Source organism: Podarcis vaucheri (assembly GCF_965113315.1).
Source record: "Podarcis vaucheri genome assembly, chromosome: 12".
In the NCBI taxonomy this organism is placed as follows: Eukaryota; Metazoa; Chordata; class Lepidosauria; order Squamata; family Lacertidae; genus Podarcis; species Podarcis vaucheri.
Window position 1 is genome coordinate 53,382,136 of NC_138750.1, and position 5,567 is coordinate 53,387,702.

General features: G+C 46.1%; 1 long non-coding RNA gene across 1 annotated transcript; it reads left to right on the forward strand.

Annotated features, from left to right (window-relative positions):
• The first annotated feature begins 1,818 nt into the window (after positions 1-1,818).
• Positions 1,819-4,063, forward strand: LOC309515394. Its single transcript, XR_014212455.1, has 3 exons — positions 1,819-1,929; positions 2,669-3,017; positions 3,781-4,063. It is a non-coding gene; the product is annotated as an uncharacterized lncRNA (long non-coding RNA).
• Positions 4,064-5,567: the final 1,504 nt, after the last annotated feature.

The window sequence follows — 5,567 nt, forward strand, 5'->3', positions numbered from 1 at the left end:
TGGGAGTGTTCCTGGTCTCCCTCTGTCCCTAGGGAGAAAATGGCAGGGGCTGCCCTCTGGGGTCTCCTGGGCTCACCACCCACCCAGTCTAGGTGGCCATTTTGTGGGTTTGCCTCAGGTGCCAAAATGTCTTGGGCCAGCCCTGCCGAAGGCAAATCTTCCCCTTGTTGGGATAATAATGTATAAATCAACTTGTAGTTTCTGTGTGGTTCCCATAAAAATGAGTTATAACCTGATACCCGGCTAATTAAGAAGCATTAATATGATCGATTTAGGCAGAAGCCCTTATTACTTCTTGGTTGTGTCAGCAGCTTAACTGTTGTTTCCTTGACCTACACAGTCTTGGCTCTAAGATGAAGGTCTTAGATCCTGGGCACCCCACCATCATATCATCAGCTCCTAGATGATTAAAGAGTAGTTCCATCAACACATTTCCATGCCCTTTCCCAACCCCATTCAGACTGTTACACTTTCATCACCCCAATCTGCAACGTTTAATTACTTCTCTACTCGACTGCTAATTCTTCGTGCACAGATTGTCCCTTATTCATGGGATGCTGTAGTTTAATGTTAGAAGATCATAGGGCTACCTCACTCAACAATATAAATGAGGCAGAATTGAGAGTTTATTGGGCACTGTGAACTGACTGGTATGAATAACTGTACTGAATCTCAGATATATATCTCACAAATCAAGGTGTGCACAATGTTTTTCCCATAGCGGGGCTGTAAAACTGCCTTACCATTGCTGGAGGAAAAAAAAACAACCCAAAAGATTTTGCAGATATAACCCTCACTCTCAGCATGCGTATACACAAACTCACACATGCACATGCGCGCGCACACACACACACACACACACACACGTAGTCTCTCTTGTGCAAACCCCAAAGAGGAAAATAAGCTGATTTGCACAAACATTTTAAAGAAGATGATATCAAAAATACCACCTAACTGGATCCAGCTGAAACTGGGTGTAAGGTGACAGGAAAGGGAGAGTCTTTAGCAAGGTGTGCTGGGGAGAAGAAATATTGGGATCCATCTTGGGCAGGCTGGCTGAAGGCTGATTGGAAAGTATGTATTTGACTCCAGAGCTGCACTGCTGTGGGGAACAAACCCCTCTTGAAATGACCATGCTGTAACATCTGGACTCCAGAGCCAGTGTGGTGTAGTGGTTAAGAGCGGTAGACTCGTAATCTGGTGAACTGGGTCTCCGCTCTCCGCTCCTCCACATGCAGCTGCTGGGTGACCTTGGGCCAGTCACACTTCTTTGAAGTCTCTCGGCCCCACTCACCTCACAGAGTGTTTGTTGTGGGGGAAGAAGGGAAAGGAGAATGTTAGCCACTTTGAGACTCCTTCAGGTAGTGATAAAGCGGGATATCAAATCCAAACTCCTACTCCTCCTCCTCCTCCTCCTCTTCGTCTTCTTCTTCTTGTTGTTCTGGACTCCATGCAGATGAGAGTTGTATATAGGTGAATAAACCAAATTTCTTAAAGCTGCGACAGTCTCCACTGTATCTCCAAAGGAACACAGACCCTGTGTGAGTGCCTGGAACCCCCTAGAATCTTGCTACCACTCGGCAGAGAGCTGAGGTGGCACCCAACTTTTGTAGCACAGCAAAGAAACCTTTAGCATAATGGTCTTTTCTTCTACCAGCAACAGTAAGGTCCAAACCTACTACATTTACAGTTGTACCTTGGAAGTTGAACGGAATACATTCCGGAATTCCATTTGACTTCCAAATCATTCAACTTCCAAATTGCAGCTTCTGGTTGGCTGCAGGAAGCTCCTGCAGCCAATCAGAAGCCGTGGAAGTCCCGTCGGACATTTGGCTTCCAAAAGAAGATTTGAAAACCAGAACAGTCACTTCCAGGTTTTGATCATTAGGGAGCCAAAATGTCAGAGTTCCAGGGCATTCAACAACCAAGGTACAGCTGTATTTAAAAGCATGCTTCCACTGGCAACTTATATTTTGAATAGATAGCAGCAGTGAGGCCTCAAATGTAGGACATGCTTCTTATTTGAGTCATAAATTAGTTTTCTGCAGAAAATCATCACCTCCTGGGTTGCTGTTTGTCCCCAGAGGTAATGTTTGCGGTAATCCCAACATGCAGTTGAGTGATGGCAACTAAATGTTGCACTTTCAAGAAACTATCCTCTTTCTTCCAGGATCCTAAAAATGGCACCTTTGCTGAAGGGTTGCATTCATTAAAGGATCATAGAAAAGCTAGATACATCCCAAGTGATTCAAATTGAGGTCCTCTGGCAGTGAGACTGGGAAAGCTGGATTGAATTTGGCCCTCCAAGACTTTTTATTTGGCCCCTCAGACTCTCCACAACCTACCACCCCGCTTTGCCACCCCTGGCTAGCAGCTTAAACTCTGCTGTTGCTCATGAGGTCACTTGCCTAGATGGACTGTATGCAAGGAAGAGGGAAGTCACTTACTTGCAGGAAGCACACCAAGTGAGTAACATATATACCCTCTCAAACAATGACTTTTGACTTGTTCTAGTGTGTGTCCTGATTTTCAGGATTGCTGAGAGCTTTAAAAAGAAAGAGAACTAAGGCACATCAGCAAAGAGGCACTTGAAAGTTTTGAAATAAAATAATCCTGTACTCTTTGTTGCAGAGAGAGAAATATGTTGTTTTGATTGTTACTTTTTTAGTTGCGCGTTCCCAGCAATCCCTTTCTATCTAAGAAGGAACATCAAACAACAGCGAAGAAGATGGGAAGAAAAAGGAGGCAGCGCTGTGATCATCCCTATTGTGCTCCCATCCAAGAAGAGTGGCCTAGCTTCATTTTGTTTAGAAAAAATGTCATCAAAAGCTCACAAAAGAATAACACTTGAGTGGAGATGTCCTTGTGGCATCGTCTGTGATACTGCAATACTTTGTGGAGAGGCTCCTCTTAGCAACTCACAGAGAAACCTATGAAGCTGGGCTGAGGCTGACCCATTTTTATGGTACTGGTGGTGACCTTCCTGTTCTCTGGTGCTGATGCTGATGCAATTTAAAGTAAGTAGCTGTGGGCATGTCAGCCAACCCAGAGAATGGTTCTGGCCTGTTTCTTTGGGTTGGGGTGGGGGCATAAACAGCACTGGTTGTCCTTGTGGATGACAGAAGGGGCTTAAGCCTGGTGGAGAGCACAGTCACAGCAGTAGCTTCCCTGCAGGTGGGTCACTGTCTCTTACTGGGAGTGGAGAGGCAGCAAAGCAATTAAAGGTAAAGGGACCCCTGACCATTAGGTCCAGTCGTGACCGACTCTGGGGTTGTGGTGCTCATCTCGTTGTATTGGCCGAGGGAGCCGGCGTACAGCTTTACGGGTCATGTAGCCAGCATGACTAAGCCGCTTCTGGCAAACCAGAGCAGCACACGGAAACACCATTTACCTTCCCGCCAGAGTGGTACATATTAATCTACTTGCACTCTGACGTGCTTTCGAACTGCTAGGTGGGCAGGAGCAGGGACCGAGCAACAGGAGCTCACCCTGTCGCGGGGATTCGAACCGCCGACCTTCTGATTGGCAAGTCCTAGGCTCTGTGGTTTAACCCACAGCGCCACCTGCGATGGTGCAAATGCACCAGTGGAGCCAATTCACGCATTTGCACCATGCCAGGATCCCCACTGTCTCCTCCTTTCCACACTGCAGGACCCCCAGAAAGATCCTGAAAACCCACCTTTTCTCCATCGATTTCTCATAAACAATAGTTTCCCAACAATAGCTATCGGAAGCCAATTGGAGAAGCAGGCAGAAATTGTGCTTCTTTTTCTCTTCCAGACAGAAAGAGCTCCTTCAGATGTCTTTTCTTCAGGAAGCAGATCCGCCTTGAAACACAAAGGGCAGCTATATATGTATAACTACCTTCTAATGACAATGAGGTCCATTTGGTAATCAATTACTCTCAATGTAACTCTCTGACTTCTGTTTCCAAGAATTCAGCCAGCAGCAATCCCTCGGCAGCTATATGTATCGCCGTTTCCTGGATTTCCTCTACATCAGCAACACATGCATAATTCTTTCTCAATGATCTTATTATATAAAGCCACCACAATTGACCAGGGCTCGGTGTTAACGAGATTTTGGAAGCCATACAAAGATGTGGGAGGGGTTCTAATTGGACTCTTTTGGATGCATTTCAGATGATGAGAGAGCCTTAAAAAAAGAAAAAAGGAAAACAGGCACACACTATGAATCTTTGATCCATTTGTTATTTCGTTCTCCCAACTGCTTCCCTGCACCCACCACACTGCAGAATTACTGCTGGGACCACTGACAGAAATCTGTCTGAAAGGGCCCTTCAGAAGCCAGGCTGAACAAGGAAGTGAGTTGGGAAAGAGTTAGGAGCCAGCAGCAGTTCTGTTTTGCTGGTTGCAACCTCTGGAAGCTCATGATCAGGACTTGAAAACGGGGATTTGTGAGGGTGTTTTGAGGGAGAAGCCCAAGTGCTGTCTCACATGTACAGTGGTACCTCGGGTTACATACGCTTCAGGTTACATACACTTCAGGTTACAGACTCCGCTAACCCAGAAATACTACCTTGGGTTCAGAACTTTGCTTCAGGATGAGAACAGAAATCGTGCTCTGGCGGTGCGGCGGCAGCAGGAGGCCCCATTTGCTAAAGGTTAAGAACAGTTTCAGGTTAAGAACAGACCTCTGGAGCGAATTAAGTACTTAACCCGGGGTACCACTGTATGTAGGACCAAGAGACATGGATGGTGAAGCAGCTGCTGTAGTGACCTGCTTGATTTATAACACAGAACACAGCTACTTTATTAATATGATCATGGGGCATTCAGAAAGTATCTAATAATGATACGATAGGATACGATACGATACGATAAGCTTTATTGTCATTGTCCCACACAGAACAACAAAACTGAAAAAATCTACATAAGACATTCAAAAACCAACAAGCCTGCTATCCCAGCTATCCCAACCTGGTTAGCCCCCTAAAAACACTGATACCCCATTTTTAAATACAATATACTCCCGTAGAGACTCCTTAGGTAAAGGTAAAGGGACCCCTGACCATTAGGTCCAGTCGTGACCAACTCTGGGGTTGCGGCGCTCATCTCGCTTTATTGGCCAAGGGAGCCGGCGTACAGCTTCCAGGTCATGTGGCCAGCATGACTAAGCCGCTTCTGGCAAACCAGAGCAGTGCACAGAAACACCGTTTACCTTCCTGCTGGAGCGGTACCTATTTATCTACTTGCACTTTGATGTGCTTTCGAACTGCTAGGTTGGCAGGAGCAGGAACTAAGCAATGGAAACTCACACCATTGCGGGGATTCGAACCGCGACCTTCTGATCAGCAAGTCCTAGGCTCTGATCAGAAGGTCGGCGGTTCGAATCCCTGTGACAGGGTGAGCTCCCGTTGTTCGGTCTTACACTGCCTTTAAAACCAAAATCACACCAATCTATGTGGAAGAATAGTATTAAATGCAGAACTAAAATGCAGCTAAAGAGGGACAAGAATCATTCCCAAAAGTATAATATTGGCTGTCCTTGAATCTTCCCACCACACTTGCCATCCTCTCCTGCCGCTCCCTTTGAGAACCACTGAT